Below are 17,073 nucleotides of genomic sequence, written 5' to 3'. Positions count from 1 at the left end.
CAACCATAAAATGATCTAGAATATATTAAGCTTGATTTTATTTCTAAATATTGAAGTTATGTTACACAGTGTGACTTTAATGAAGGATACGAGGCTAGAACAGAACTACAGTTGATCCTGCTAACAAGTCGAGCAACATATTGTAAACACTGTTCAGTTGTAAACAAATACAAATGAATATGTGCCCCTCATTTTGATCTTTTTTTTCATGATAAAACCCCCAAAATGAGTTTCTTTCTCTTATGTGGTTCATGAGGCCTATGTTTCAGAATAAATATATAAAATAACAAATGGACGCATCGCACTCCCTGACCATTCAACCCAAAATACGTTAATTCTATACCTCAAAGTCCAAACAATGAGCCCACACTTGATACTGACCATAGATTTAACCACGATTCGATGAATTGCACAGCCCTAGGTGTTCGGACTCTGTGAACCTAATTAGAAAACCTTACATTTTTTTTTTCACACACATCAGTGGCTTGCTATACGGCATTCCTAGCACAGTCGTATGTGGAAAACATAGCAGCGCGGCCTATTGTTAGCGCGTGATGAGAGCGTAAACGCGGCGCATAATGTTGTGCTGTCAGTGGAAGTGGTGGGTGTAAATGGACTGTGAATTGGTTTGGACTTGGTCGAAAGGCTCCCCGGGACAGCTGTTCCCTCTGCGGATCAAAGCTGCTGAATGGTTTTAGTTCCTGTCTAATTGCACATTTTCGACCACGGCGCTGCTGTGTCAGAGCTACGAGTCTTTATTTAGTCAAAGGTAGACCCAAACCGTTACAGAAATACAGGCTTTCGCATTATATCACAATCACGTGTTGCGGTGAAAGCAGGCGGGAAACATGGGCCATTGTTTGATCCCATTCATTTCTTTATCTCCTCTTTTATTTCCTGTGTTTGTGTTGTGAATGCTGCAGCCTATCCGAATATATTTGACGATAATGACTAGCATGAGCTGCAACTTATTCGTTTTGGTTACTGTTCAAAGCGAGGTGTGCCCAGAGAGTGGCCAGAGTTCGAGTTGGCCGACGATCGGATGCTGGCCAAAGAAAAGTCGCCACAAAACATAGTTGGTTGTTTTGCCTTTAGCTTTGATTACAGCACGCGTTCGCTCTTGCATTGTTTCAGTAAGCTTCTGGAATGTCCAGAGATCAAGTGTTGCATCCATTTTTCACTAAAATCTTGTATTGATGATGGGAGAGTGTGACCAGTGCAAAGCCTTCTCCAGCACATCCCAACGCTTCTCAATGGGGTTACGATCTGGACTCTGTGGTGAATAGGGCTGGGTACCGTTTTTTTTTTTTTTCGATACCACCATATGTTATTTTAATTGAGTTAAAATAATGTGCATAGGAAAAGTATCGTTCAGGAAAAAGTCCAAACACAGCACATCAGAAAACAGGAGCAGCAGCGTCACCTGTAACTTCATTCTCTGAGCAGAATTCCCACTAAAGCAGTGATAAAAAGAGAAAGGACATTATTACCTCCTGAGCTGAAGGAACAGACCAGATCCACATCAGGCACCGTTTTCTTTCAGATAAACTTTTCTAAACTCACTGAGCTGTTCAACAGTGAAAGCTCCTCACACGTCAAAGATCTGTTACATAGTGAGAGCGCTCACTCTGCCACTAAAAATGTACCATAACTGTTCCAAACATGGCTAATGCAGAGTGAGCGCTCACCTTTTCCAGAAACAATCTTTGATCCCAAATGCTCCGGTGCAGCCATTTGGTGCAGCTGGAGTTTAAACAGGAGTAACTTCAGGCTCTGCGGGGCTAAAGCTAAAGGTAAAGCCCATGTGTTTCTTGTTGTCATACCGTGTTGTCACTGCTTTTCTCTTTGTCTAAGAGTCTAGTTTCTTATTCAGTCCTGGTTTAGTCCTGGTTTTTAACCAGTTTGCCGTAAGTCCTGGTTTAGTCCTGGTTTTTAACCAGTTTGCCGTAAGTCCTGGTTTAGTCCTGGTTTAGTCCTGGCTCAGACCGCGGCTCTGCCATCTCTGATAATGACTGAAGTGTAACTAAGTTATAGCTTTGCATTTACGCTGAAGCTGCTCATGAGTTCAGGCATTTTTAGACTCACTGTGGATCATTTATTGACGTTTGGAGAGAAAAACTACCGAAAATTAGCACCTAAAAAAAAAAAAAAAAAATTTTTTTGATACCGCCCCCTACCGGAGCTTTTCGGTCGGTACCAAGTAGGTACCGTTTAACGGTACCCAGCCCCAGTGGTGAACACTCCATGTGTGGAAATGAAGTCTTGTGCTCCTGAACCACTCTTTCACAATGACTGATGAAGGAATCCATTGATGGAATGACCTGGTCCTTCAGGATGTTCAGGTAGTCAGCAGACCCCTTTGGGCACATAGTGTTTCTGAACTTGGACCTGGCCAACTGCAGCGATCCCAGATCAGAACAGTAAGGTAAGTCCAGTGAAACCAGACATTTCCAGGCTGTTTTAAAGAACTGCTATGGGGGGCTGACCAATGGAAATGTGGCTGCCAAACTGAGTCGATGGCGTCTCCAACCGTCCCCGAACTGGCATGCTTGGAGAGCAATCAGCCCTGGGACACAGCAACAGTACAAAACAGGCGGGATTCGAGCAGCCAACCTCTCAGTCATCGCAAGGTTCTTGGAAGTAGCTGGTTACACAAAGCTTCTATTTCGGTTGGAATCGTTCACATCCGGAGCCTTTCATGCGGTGATTTGTCTGAAGCGTGACAGAAAGTAGTCATTTGATTGTGTAATGTAGGTCACACACGAGGAAGAGGCTCAGAGAGGAGCGACTCTGGAGAGCGGCTTTGTCATTTTTTTTTCTTCCTCCTTTTTTTTTTTTTTCTCCCTTCTAAAATTTAGCCCGTTCTCAAGAGAAGGCAGATTTACATAATCACTGTCAAAGCCTTGAAAGCATATCATGTTTATTCACAAAGCTATTAGTCATTGGGTACAATGACTGAGCACGGAATAAGCCAATGTTGGACAAATCCTCCCGTGTTTTTCTTTTGTGATGGGACAACAGCCGGATAAGTCAGGTGATGTACAGCACCACTCGCGAGAAGCCGAGTCTGAATAGCACGGTTCAAATTGATTGTTGGGTTATTTCTCACTCTGACTATTACTTTTCTCATAGATGAAGCTTGTCTTGCTCATCGAGATCCAAGCCAGTATTGTTTCTCTTCCACCCATTAATTCATTTGTTCGTATTGTATCCAGTAATTGAGAAATGAACCTGTAAATGCTTTGAAACTTCATCTGCGCACACATGATTGTCCCCAGAAAAAGTCTTTTGCACATGCCCCTTTCATCCATGCAGCCTGGGGGGGCGTCCTGTCGGGGCTGACCTGGCCATAGGACACTTCTGGTTCTTAAGTTCCACAACATTCTGGAGGGCCTAGGGTGGGAATTCTATCTTTATTGTGTATGTGTTTTATGTTGATGGAGCAACTGGAGGAGAGTTTCCAGGAGAATGGTATATCGAGAATCAGTCAACATGTTTCAGTCAACCAAATATCCGATACTGAACCGATACCAGTTTTGGCTCTTTCACCAACTACATCTAAGTGAATTTCGGCCTGCTGTATGTTATGGAGAATCGTTTTAACCTCCGCAAAGGTATTTTTGAACTTTGTGAAAAATGCCACAGCTAGCAACAGTATGCTAAAGCTAGCGGCAACATGCTAATGCTAACGTCAACTAGCTCTAACTAAAGACTGGGACTGAAGCTATGGATCACCTAAAGTTAATGTAACCTAAATAGCCAGTCATATAAAGTCCAGTCATTCTTGTTTAAAGGGAATATACAAAGTTTAAAAATGTTAAAATAAAGTATTTTCCTCGCCCTATATGTTCCAGCCATGTCCTAATGTGTAGAATGAGCCCAGACCTGTTCACCACAACTGCCTCTAAAATCCTGCACTGTCACTCAAAAAGTTGTTACTTCGGGTCCGAAGTGCCGTCATGCACGAGCTTAATATAGAACCTGCAGCTACACGCAAGACCTGAGGTGGCAGTAGTGAGTATAAAATGGCCAGCTTGCATCTAGCCCCTTTAATGTTAACCCATTTCTTTATTAATAGATATGCTGTTTGCAAGAAAAATGAGCACAATGGAGACAAGAGGAGCAACCTTTTTATTCACAGCAACAACTTTCAAGAAAGTCTTTCGATATTGGTTAATATTTGCAGATTCTAAAACCCCCAGTATTGGTGTCTGTATCGGAAGCAAAAAAGCGGGATTGGTGCATCTCATTGCAAAAACGCTTAAATCTTTACCACTTCACGATGTTGCCAAAGACGCTACTTGGGCAGAATGGTATGGAAACTGTTGCCGTTTTTTTGTGACCAGGATTGAGATTTGAGCTAGGATAACCCAAGGCTCACATGCCTCTCAGAACTTGCCTGTAGATTTCCCACTTCTGTAAACATGAGAGACGGCTTCCCTAAGTAACTACAATCTTCTCCGATTTGATTTTGGACGCCATCCAAATGTTGACTCGATTGCAATTAACTGTGCAACCCTCCCCTACTTCTCAAAGTACTCCATCCTCTCTCCAAAACCCCAGCCCTGATTGTCCTCCCGACAGAATCACCCCCCGGGGGGCCCCCTCATACTCGACACACAGCACTGGCCCTTAGCCTAAACCGGCGATGCATTGTATATATATTCTCCTACCTCCGCGCCGCTCTTTCCAAACGTGAACGCCGGCCAAGACCGCGGTGCCGCTCGAGCCGTGCGGGGGGAATCAGAACAGAGCGCCCAGCGGAGAGGGGGAGGAACATACACCAGCGCTATTCTTCAGCCGAGCGGGAGATAAAGATTCTGCCCAGAGGCGAGTGTATTTATGTTGAAAGGAGACGGTGAAAGCGGCAAACCATAGAGAGCGCAACAGCGGCGAGGCATCTTGAACCGCGTCTTGAAGTGTTGTTGGTAGGGATGTGCGATACCAGCTTTTGCTTTTTTGATTCCAAGTACTGACAAATCCAATTCCAGAAATTTGTGTCACTACCCTCATTTTCTCTCTTGACTCTTTCTTCATTTGTGGTCATTTCTCAAAGCCCTTTATGCATTCATGTTGTTTATGCAGCTCCATTATCCCACTGGAGCAGCAGAACTCGTGTAATCGGTAAAGACATGCCCTTATCAGAATAATAAAGAGCACACACGAGCAGATTTCTGCAATTTGTAATAGAAAAATAACTTTCTTGCTACTACTCGGAATGAAATATTTCCCATGGGTATTGATTCCAAAATATGGGTCACTTTGGTATTGATTTGCACATCTCTATAGTTGCAAGAGTGCTAAGAACGCAAAACAGATCTGGAGAATACGGGTTAAGATTGTATCTGATGTACTTTTGTGTATGATTTTTTTTAAAAGTTGGTTTGTTTGTCGTTTTGTCCTCCAGCAAGATAGATACAGACGGCATCTCGTCATAGAAGGGGGCGTGGCTTCGCCGAGGGGGAAAATAGAATCTTTAGAGAAACACAATTTTTCCTCTTTTTAGCCATTTTGTGGTGGAATATAAACTTATTTATCACATAAATAAAGTCAAATGTAAATCGGGCCCATATGGATATTTTCTCACAGCAGATTGTTCAGTAGAAGTGAAAAAACGGCAGTTGTAGCTAGCGCTAGCTAACCGTTAGCATTAACCCGATGCTAACATGTAGCATGAAGTTAGCATTCTCCGTTATTCATGTATTTATGGGCTGTTGAACCACTTTGCTCCGCCCCATGTCGTTGTTTCTTTATTTAGTAGAAACTATATTCATAATTCAGCATTTGTTAAAGTCGTTTTTGAATAATTAGACAAAGTTTAGATTTTTTCAAAATTATTTCCCCCCTTAACTGTTTTCAAACATGACCATATATGGGCGATTCCAGAGATGCCGTCTGTATCTATATCCCAACAATAAATGATTGTGTATTTTAAGGGCCTAGACAATAGGGATTTATACGCATCCCTACTCCCAAGCAGTACATTGAAAAAGTTGGGTTTCTGGAAGTTATCAACAAATATTTAGCTAATTTTTGTTTGTTCTGGAGAAAAGTTTTGGAATGTTGTCCTAGTGCAAACTCCTGCCTTTTCCTGCCCTGGCCTAACTCTGGCCGGACCAGGGGCGGACTGGCCATATGTCCATTCTGGAAGAGCACAGAAGGGCCACTGGCTCTGGGGCCTTAACCGAGCTTTACCCAAATCTAAAAGCTAAAAAGAAAAGCATCAAAATAGCGACAAAAAAGAGGATGAAAAGAAAGCAAAAAATGTGCCGGAAAAGCAACACAAAAAGGGATGAAAAATGTGATGAAAAGTCAACAAGAACACGACAACAAAGTGAGGAAAAAAGCAAACAAAAACGTGACAAAAACGCAATAAAAAATGATACAAAAAAGTGACAAAAAAACAGCAAAAAATGATGGAAAAAAGTGACAAAAACACAACAAAAAATGATGGAAAAAAGTGACAAAAAAACAGCAAAAAAGGATGGAAAAAAGTGACAAAAACACAACAAAAAATGATAGAAAAAAGTGACTAAAACACAGCAAAAAATGATTGAAAAAAGTGACTAAAACACAGCAAAAAATGATTGAAAAAAGTGACTAAAACACAGCAAAAAATGATTGAAAAAAGTGACTAAAACACAGCAAAAAATGATTGAAAAAAGTGACTAAAACACAGCAAAAAATGATTGAAAAAAGTGACTAAAACACAGCAAAAAATGATTGAAAAAAGTGACTAAAACACAGCAAAAAATGATTGAAAAAAGTGACAAAAAACAGCAAAAAATGATAGAAAAAAGTGACAAAAACACAGCAAAAAATGATAGAAAAAAGTGACAAAAAACAACAAAAAATGATGGAAAAAAGTGACAAAAACACAGCAAAAAATGATAGAAAAAAGTGACAAAAACACAATAAAAAATGATGGAAAAAAGTGACAAAAAACAACAAAAAATGATAGAAAAAAGTGACAAAAACACAACAAAAAATGTGACAAAAACGCAATATAAAATTGACAAAAACACAATAAAAAGCCACAAAAAAAGTAATGAAAAAACAACAAAAATATGACAAAATGTTACAATAACTTTTTCAGGTCTTAGCTTTCAAATGAGCCGTTACATCGTTGCTCTCCAGTCGAGAAGCTTTTAGATTTGGGCAAAGCCGAACTGGAGAAAATGCGCTCCGTTAAGGCGGGTGCTTGGGCCAGGCTGGTCAGAGTCCAGGGCTGTTTTTCAGTCCCAGTCCGCCCCTGGGCCGGACCATTTTGTGGCCAAACTTAACGACGAAACAGTCTGAGCAGCATCATTAGTACACATGATGTAGATAAAATATGGCGACAATAGCTTTTTAAAAGGAGCAATACAACAAAAAGTTTCACAGCCCCAAAGTTCAGCAATGAATCATCCGTGTCATTGTTCTATATCGGGTCGCATTGGAAAGACTTCACCTGTCACCTGTTCTTTATTCATCTTTAGTTCCGGAAAAAAGGGGGGGGCGACGCTGACACGGTAGGAAGGGCATACCCCGCGAATGCAGTAACTAGATACCGGAACTTTTTTTTTTTTTGGCGTGAAACTCAAATTTGACAAATTGGACCACTTACCCCGAAAAACCTTATTCCAAACCCAGAACTTCCAGCGTTTGCAAGTTCATAACGGCTGAGCGAGACCAGGACAGGAATTCCGTGTGTGACTACATTTTCACAGATTGCTGAAGTTTGTTTGTAGAGCTGAACTGAAAAGCGCCCCTGGGCAGTAGTCCTTGGATTAAACAAATGGAGGGGGGAGGGGGGGGGGGCGGCTTGGCAGAAGGCGGCGAGATAAGGCCCTTGTGTTTGCAGTGGAAGTAATTGGCTCCGCAGTATTAAGCCACATAGTTTGTTGTCATTAGCCGCCCTGTATGTTTTCCCCCTGCCCGGCCAGATCGCAAGATAGGGGCGAACCGTTCCCTCCACTTTTTACCCATATAAGTTAGGGACCGCGAGAGATGAATTGGCCTGTGAATTGTTGCGTTTTTTTTTTTTTTTTTTTTGCCCGGTGGTTAACCCTTCCCTCTCTGGGGGCATAGCTGCGCCTTCTGACCAGACATACAGTACATGCAGGCCTGGGTTTTGGAGGGGTCGGGGGTGGGGAAGGGGGGGCAACTGTGGAAAACTCAATGACACAACTGTCGAGCAGACTCCGCCGGCCTCAGCCGTTTCCCACACAGCGCCCGGCCCCCTCGGAGATTCCAAGGTCGGGAAAGGTCGCAGACGGGGAGTCATTGCTTGGGAAGAGAAGAAGAAGAAGCCACGGTTGCTACATTTAGTCAACAGTTACCCAAAAAAAAGAAAAAGATAGTTGGATCTTAAAGGCTTTTGGGTTGGCCTGGCTGTGCGAGGGTTTAGAGGCACATGGCTGCTCCGTGCCGGGGTGAAACTTTGAGAGCAGACGGGGATAGAGCAGCACATCCTGAGCTTGTGTCATCACCGGGTCGGGCTGCATATTACAATATATTCAATGTGTAGTCTAGTACTGAAGGAATTTGTATCAGAAGCCGCAATAAATCACTCATGTCTTAAACTTGGCACATTTTCTTGGTGTGATTGTTGTTTAAATTTGACAGACCATGTTGAAATGGTTTCGTAAAATATCACACCATTCAAGACGGCTATGAAATATCGCTACTTTTGTGCAGCTCTAGGATTACTTTTTGAACACAGTATTTACAACTGACAAATCTCCGACGCTATGTGAAGCACTTTGGGCGACTTGTGCCATGTGAAAAGTGCTATACAAATAAACTTCCATTCCATTGCACAGGTCAGAATTAGGGCTGCACAATATATCTCCTCCACTTGAGGCACTTGTCTCAGGAGTGGAAGAGTTCAAGTATCTCGGGGTCTTGTTCACGAGTGAGGGACGGATGGAGCGTGAGATCGATAGATGGATCGGTGCGGCGTCAGCAGTGATGCGGTCGCTGTATCGGTCTGTCGTGGTGAAGAGGGAGCTGAGTCGGGGCAAAGCTCTCGATTTACCGTTCGATCTACGTTCCCGCCCTCACCTATGGTCATGAGATTTGGGTCATGACCGGAAGGACGAGATCGCGAATACAAGCAGCCGAAATGAGTTTCCTTCGCAGGGTGGCTGGGCGCACCCTTCGAGATCGGGTGAGGAGCTCTGTTACCCGGGAGGAGCTCGGAGTAGAGTCGCTGCTCCTTCACGTCGAAAGGAGCCAGCTGAGGTGGCTAGGGCATCTGTTTCGGATGCCTCCTGGCCGCCTCCCGCGGGAGGTGTTCCAGGCATGTCCTAGTGGGACAAGGCCTCGTGGAAGGCCCAGGACACGGTGGTGGGACTATGTCTCCGAGCTGGCCTGGTGTCGCCTCGGGGTCCCCCCAGAACAGCTGGAGGAGGTGTGCGTGGATCGGAAAGTTTGGGCATCTCTGCTGAGACTGCTGCCCCCGCGACCCGGCCCCGGATAAAGCGGAAGAAAATGGATGGATGGATGGACAATATATCTTAAAAAAAAAATTAAAAAAAATTGTATAGCGATATTAGGTGATATAATATCCGTACCGCAAGAAGCCACAATATATCGCAACATCATTTAAGTCTTCACCTGACTGAGATCGACGTACTCTTTTGCAAACTCAGCCAAAAAGGGACAATGCATTGAATTTGAAAAAACTAGTTACTTAAGATTGCGGTTGAATTAAACATATCGTGTTGAAATGGTTCAGTGAAATATTGCAGTAACGATGATATTGCGATATTCCACAGCGGCATCACATATCGCAAGTTACTTCAAATGGTAAATGGTCTTAACTTATATAGCGCTTTTCCACCTACATTAGGCACTCAAAGCGCTTTACAGCAAGGATCCACTCACCCATTCATACTCTCATTCATACACCAATGTATGCAGACACTTGTGAGAATATCAACAAAAGGAAGTAAACCACAGCGTTGTGTGTTTAGTACAATCTGTGTGTATGATGGGCATATTTCACGTCGCCTGGTTCGTCTCTGACTATTCGCTACAATTCAATTCAATTCAATTCAATTTTATTTGTATAGCGCTTTTCATACATGTCATGTAACACAAAGTGCTTTACAGATTTAAAAACATTCTCTCACACCCACTTCCTTCCAGAAAAAACAGACACATTGTAGCATTCACACTCCCCCCACCCACCTCCCCAGAGACACACTGCACAAGCACACAATACACACTCAAGGTAAAACAGTGGAGATTATGGACAAAAGGCTAAGATAAGGCTAAGAGCTACAGAGAAACAGTCCGAACGCACAACAGTTGAAGCCTTTTGAAATGGCGGGCACAGATCGTCGGTGAATTTAACCCAAACGGCAAACGCGAGGCCGGGCAGAGTGCTGTAGTCCGGTTGCGTTTGCCGGGGGCTGCTCTCCGCGGTAACACTAACCTGTTAGGTCTGCATCGATGCGACTCGCTGTGAAGGAGCTTATTAGCGAGCGAGTGCAGAGAGGGCTGACGCAAACATTTCCACCCTCACCGGCTCTGTCCCCGGTTTGTTTTGGACTGAAAGTTGACGTTCTCTTGTTAATTCCTCCGACCGCTGTGATCGGTTTGGCCACACCACAGCCGCCGATCCTCTTGTGCGTGTCCAGACCCACGTTCGTCTGAGCAGGAAGAAAGTGCTCGTAGGATCGATGGCACAGGCTTAGATGTTGCTTTTCTCCACTCAATGTTCCGGAAATTAAGCATTAAAAGTGCACTTATTGTCCAGACTAGTGATTTTTTTTTTAAATGGAAAAAAATACTCAAATTCTTAAAACGAGACCAAATGAAAATGCTGCTTGACCATTTGGATTTTCCTCAAGCGCGAGGTCATCAGGGTCCTCGTACCGACTGTGCCAAATTGGAGATGTGCGTCTCTTCGGCTTTCTAAACCAATGCTTTTACAATTGGCATGTCAGGCCCCAATCTGGGCTGTGAAAAGAATAAGCAGCCTGCTTCAGATGAATGCAAGAAATCCGCCTTTGGAATCGTTCCATGTGAGCACAATTTTCAGGAATAAAGCTGGACTATTTTGGACATGACTGGAAATAATCCATGTCCATAGACTGACCGAGCACGAACATTTTACAGTTTCCTTTTGTTCTTCCAGTATTTCACAGTTGTAGGGTTGTTATTTAGCGTTATTTTTCTTTTCTTTTCGACATAATTAATAAAAGTTCCATTTACGACGCACGTTTCCTTAAAGGAACAGGCCAAGGTTTTTCCATACTCGGATATGTTCTTACCTGAGCTTAGACGAGTTGATACGTCTTTGTTTGTGCCCGTGGAAGAGCTTGGTCGCTTCTAGCTTCGCCCCGTTTGGAGCCATATGAATATACTGGGAGAGGCCAAATGCTAGCAACATCTTTGGTCTTTTTCCATGACTGAGGGCACACAGATCTCCTATACTATGATATGTTCTTACCTGCGCTTAGACGAGTTGATACGTACCTGTCTGGTCTTTGTGCCCGTGGAAGAGCTTGGTCGCTTCTAACTTCATCCCTGTTTGGAGCTATAGAAATACATTGGGAGAGGCCAAATGTTAACCACATCTTTGGTCGTTTTGCGGTACTGAGGCCACGCACAATGACCAGACAGTTACGTATCAACTCGTCTAAGCTCGGGTAAGAACATATCTCAGTATAGAAAAACGGTGGCCTGTTCCTTTAATTCTCAAACATTAACCCACACTCTGATGTACGTCACACAGAGGAGAGTCATTGGATTCCACTAAGTTGGCACTTTCGCCAAACCTGTTTTGATCCAGTTTGTGGTCAAGTTCTCTCCGTTCGTGCAGATTGACGTCATTGTGTAGCGTTCACTCAGCGGCTCATTAAATCCCAAGACGGCACAGAGTTGGGTCTTGTGCTGTTTTGTCTGTTTTGTTGCACTAAATAACCCGTTACCTACAACCTTTTCTGATTCAGGCTGTTTTCACCAGAGCAAGAGGAAAAAATGTGCCCCCGTTTTTTATACACAAACACCAAGGTTGTGGTTTCTAAAGTGTTGTAAATGCTGGGGGGAAAAATCGCCTAAAATAGCACCTTCTGCTGCTATTTTGGGCTCAGAGGAAATCATTTGACTTATTTTTGTTTTTCTTCCCACAGACATGGTGTGGACTCAGAGCTGAGGCCTTCATCGGTGCTGACGGGACGAACGACAGAAATGCCCTCTCCGACTGCGCACGTCTCGAGCTGAAGTCTGTGAGTAGCTCCCGGAGAAGGAGGGGAAGCGGGAGGGAGGGGAAATGGGCGGCTGGCACGAGACCGGAGAGCGTGAACCCTGACAGCTGAACATGCGCGTGCCTGCCTGAGCGCATGCTTCTCAGCCTCACGGTGCAGGGCTTGGAGGGTGGGGGGTCTGTGGGGGGGGGGGGGGGGGGGGGGGGGGGGGGATTGTGGGTAGGAAGGGGAGGGCATGGTGGAACAAAAGGCACGCAGACAGCTGACACCTCTCTGCCACCAGCGTCTGATCCAAATGGAGGCGACACACGCACATGTGCAGAGAGAGGTGGGCGAGAATGACAAAAAAAATATATATTGTATGTTTCCTCATTATTGCAGGTTTCTCTCAAACACAGGTCATGGTTTGTGCACAGTTCCCAAAACTCTATTCTCTTTTCGCTCAAACACATCTGTGATTTACTCCACACAACACCAGCTTGATTTGAAATTATAGCTTCGTATAAAGACGTCGATCGGACAATGTTTTCCAGGACAGTCTGCAGGTTTGATGACAGATTTCTCTTTTAGTCAACAATAAAGTGTGCTTTAACCTAAAATTGCTGCATTGCTTTGTGAAATTGGTCCTATAGATCAGTGTTTGACACCCCTGCTTTGAAAGCAGGGGTGTCATCAAACATATGGCCCGCGGGCCTGATCCGGGCTGTGAAATGATTTAATCTGGCCCCTGCCCTGTAGAACATAAATCCCAGAGCATGTAAAAATAAGAAATAAAGAATAACCAAAATGCTCATTCTAGCCACTAGGGGGCAGTACATTTAAAAAAGGAAAGAGCTCCACACGTGTCCAGCAGAGGGCACTGGCATAACAAGAGCTCAGGATATGAACAACACATTACAAAGCCACGTGGTAAATGGACAGTCTGCCCCAGGGTGGCTGTGGCTTCAATAACAGCTTACCACCACCGTGTGTGGAGTGAATGAATAATGACTACTATGTAGCACTTTGAGGAACTTGTGACACAGGCTTGTAAAGTGCAATATAAATGTAAGCCGTTGTTATTCATGAAGCTACAGTCAAGTTGGGGCTTTGACCAAATCACAGCTCATTATTATTCATTTATTGGAAAAAAAATTGTATTATTGCGGCCCGCGACCCGCCGTGGGAGCTGAATTTCGTGACCCAAAATGAGTTTGACACCCCTGTTTTAAAGGAAAATCAAAACTGCAGTAAAAGGCAGGTTTTTAGAGTATTTAGGCTTTTATTTGAACAACACATTGTCTTTTTTTACTATTTAGGAGTTGTAGTGCCTTGTGCACCCACAATGTAGAGGCTACTACACACTACTCATCATAATTACTTATTGTATTGCAATACGTATCAGATTGGTCCCTGAGTATCGTGATACGTATCGGATTGTGACAAAAGCGTATCGTCCCAGCCCTAGTAGCTTCTCCTTTTTCAATCACATTTGATGATTTTTTTACCATTTAACACAGGGACTGGCTTCACTATTCGTTTGTATGGCGCTCAGTTCAATCAGGTGTACCCATTTGAAGGAAAAGGCTCAGATTGCTACCACCGTTTCTGTAGTATAAATGCAGTCTTATGCTGTGTGTTGTTGTTGTTTTGTTTTTTTAACAGATGATCTTGAATATCTTCAAAACAACAATATGGACACCAAACTGTGCATTTCTCCTGCCCCACGTTGTCAAAGTTTCTTTCATTTTACTGGTTCGTTTTATTGCCTTCTTTTGTTTCTATTTTTGTTTTCACCGACAGTGGTGATTTTTGGCTAATAACTGTGATTATTGAAGACGCTCTAATGTTGCATCGTGTGCTTTGCTCACAAATGAGAAACTGTTAATTTGGAGCGAGATGAGCTGGAAAATGTGTAAAACACCTCAAGTGTTAATTGGAAAAAGTTTGAGTGTTGAAAGTGATAATTTAAAGCTAATTGCTCGGTGTTAGCCAACCTGGGACTTTTTAGCTTCGAAGATAAGACTAAATGGAAACAGTTAAACCTGTATCTACAAAAGAGAGAAAAAATTGAGAGTAACAGGGCATTTGGAGAGAAAGGGCTAGGCATGAGTCTTGTGTTGTTTTACAGCTATTTCGTGAGAAGGTTATAGTTTGATCCCAGGTTTCAGCTCCTGGTTCAACCAAACATCCAAAGATACGCTGGATTGGTTTGTCCTATTGCACTAAAACTGAATCTGTATACTCTGTCCACACACTAGCAACATATTGAATTGTCGGATCTTGCTTTTGTTGCATTCTGGTTAGACGCTAAGCTGCCTCTCATTGTTCTGTGCTTGAACATGTGTAGTAAAAACTATATTTATTCCAGAATAATCTACTGTAGTTGGTTTTCAAGTACCACCTCAGGGATTATTTGCCCTTCCAACTGCTGCCAGATCAATCACGACTAAATCAGGTCCAAAGGGGAACAAAAACAGACCCAAATTGCACTAAATTATCATCCTTTTAGAATGATATGGTTCCAACTTAGATTTTTGACATATTTTCGTTCCTGGACAAATTCTGTACCCATTTCCATTTCGCTTATCATGAGCTTGTCTGAGGCCGATTACTGAGCATTTTTATTGACCGATGCCGATATTCACAGCCAATATTTTTTCCAAATGTCTTGTCATTTTCATCGCAATGTCTCCATCACTTTTGGTTCCAGAGATATCAGCCTTTAATCAGCATGAGATTAGCCGATAGCCGATATTGTAAAATACTCAAATATCAGCCCAATACATCGGGCGATTTCTAATTAGAAACTCATCTCAGCAGGAGTTCAGAGTTGAGACGTAAGCTCGGCAGACCACCACCAACAGACTGCGCTAATTTAGCCTTTCACTTCCTGGTTCGCGCTGGAGGAAAATGCGCCATATTTTGCCAAACAGCAGCGCACACGGTTTGTTTTTCTTTCGCAAATTTTGCGTTTTCGATTGTAGAACTGTTGTGCCAAATGAAGTTCATTCTACTCAAAGGAAATGATGTGATTACCACAACTTTAATTAGAGAAAGCTAACAACTGGAACTTCCTCAGTTGTGCCCTGAGAAGTGAATGCCCTTACTTCTGGTGTGAGAATTGTAATTTAATATTTTAAGTTCTCAAATTTAGTGACACAAAATATCAAAAATAAGATAAATCATGCCTTGTAGTTTGAGCCTTACCTCCCAGTGAGCAACACGCTGCTTGATCCACCATTGTTCCTTGGACACGGTGATGAATTGGTGGCAGTTGCCGGAGACATATTAGGGCAGAGGGTGGCACTGCTGGGAGGGGTTTGCGCCTTGGGGAGGGGGGGGTTGTCGTGGAAGTGTGGCTGGTTGGGTGGGGTTGTAGTGGTGGTGGTGGTGGGGGGCCCAGTTGGGGGGGGGGGTGTCCGGTGATGGGGCAGTCCGGGTGAGAGAGCGAGCTAGCAGTTGGGCAGTTGACATTTGAGCACGGGAACGGTAGGACGCTAGCTGCATGTGCTGCCGGGAACTGGACACTGACTCGGAACTTTATTGGGACATTTTCTTCAACTCTGCCAGCCACGCAGGAGCTTTTTCCACGGTAAGAACGTTGTTTGAACGAGTGTTTTGACGCTGACGCGAGTGTTTCGTCACTTTTGTCATGATCGTCAACCCCCGTCGAATACTCTAGCCCTCTCAGATTTCCTCTGCTCGCTATCGACAACCGCTGGTCTTAAAACTTTATTCCCCCCCCCCTCTCACACCCGTCCCAGCTGTTGTGGTCCAATCAGCCCAGGAAGCGATTGAGGCGGGGGGTAGTGGTCGTAGTAGTGGGGCTAGTACTGGCGCCTATGGGAACTTTACAAAAGGAGATAGCAAGGAGTGCGAAGTGACTTGCAGAGCTGGGGCCTGCTTTGTATCGTCAGCCGCTGTGAGCTGACACCTCCCCCTGGGCTGGGGGACGAGATCGGAGGGGGCGAGGGGGGTGGGGGTGTTGTCCTAGTGCTTGGGGGTGTGGGGTGCAACAATCCTCAGCTATGATTTACGGCCATGGCGACTTGTGTTGTTTGGCATCTCGTAACGTCACACCTGTTCAGTTTTACATCGGGGCCTTTAACAAACGGATTCAGTGCTCTTTGGCGATTGTGGAAAATACAAAACGAAAAGCTTTGGGTGTTGTTTTTCAAGCTGAACTGCTGCTTTCTTTGGTTTAAAACGGCTCAATATTTGGTCACTTCTCATCTCGAAATGTATTAGTGATTATTTGTAAATGTTTCTCTGCTTTTCTGTGCTTACCTCAAACATTCGTTTTCCTTCTGAGTCTGAGTTCCACTATGCTGCTTGGTATTTATAATTACATCACGCCTTGACACTTTTTGACAACTTGTTATTACTATCATCTTTCGGTCGTCCTTTAGGTCACACCGTTGCTTCTGAAACTCTTGCTATCCATATCACGTTGATGATTTTATCCTCTATCTATCAATCCTAACGTTTCTCGTCGGTCTCGGTCTGGAAGCGGGGGGCAGGAGGACTTTTGGAGTTGTTGGGAACAGCTGTGCCCCACTTGTTTTGGAGGGTCACTTGACAACAAAGCTGCCTGGGCCTGATCTCATGCGATGGCACTGAAAGACGTCTGTCTCTAAACTCATGGGGACCTTGTGCGACTGACTGACACGAGTAAACAGAGGACGCCATCTTGGTGCGGTCTCACTGCACTAGGAACCACCTGTTCCCAGTGCAAGAGTTTGACGATCGTTGACGATGGCTCTGCCTGAAGACAAGTCGATAGCGTTTTAGGAGCAAACAAAAAGAACACGGCTTTGTTTGAGAGGACGGTGCGCCAAGAGAGATTCACCCGCAGGTCGATCTTGAAATTCTGGTCCTTGGCAAATTGCCC

General features: G+C 44.0%; 1 protein-coding gene across 8 annotated transcripts in view; it reads left to right on the top strand.

Moving 5' to 3' along the window:
- The window catches only part of mef2d (myocyte enhancer factor 2d), a 275,105-nt gene that overhangs the window by 101,642 nt on the left and 156,390 nt on the right, over positions 1-17,073 (top strand). For all 8 annotated transcript variants that reach the window (XM_079561919.1, XM_079561925.1, XM_079561923.1 and 5 more), the window contains exon 2: positions 12,126-12,221. The gene's annotated coding sequence lies outside the window, so the exon portion shown is untranslated. The remainder of the gene's footprint in view (positions 1-12,125; positions 12,222-17,073) is intronic.

The sequence above is a fragment of the Gobius niger genome (assembly GCF_951799975.1).
Source record: "Gobius niger genome assembly, chromosome: 8".
Classification (NCBI taxonomy): domain Eukaryota; kingdom Metazoa; phylum Chordata; class Actinopteri; order Gobiiformes; family Gobiidae; genus Gobius; species Gobius niger.
The sequence above is the reverse complement of the archived record's forward strand: the minus strand, read 5'-3'. Positions and strand labels throughout refer to the sequence as shown.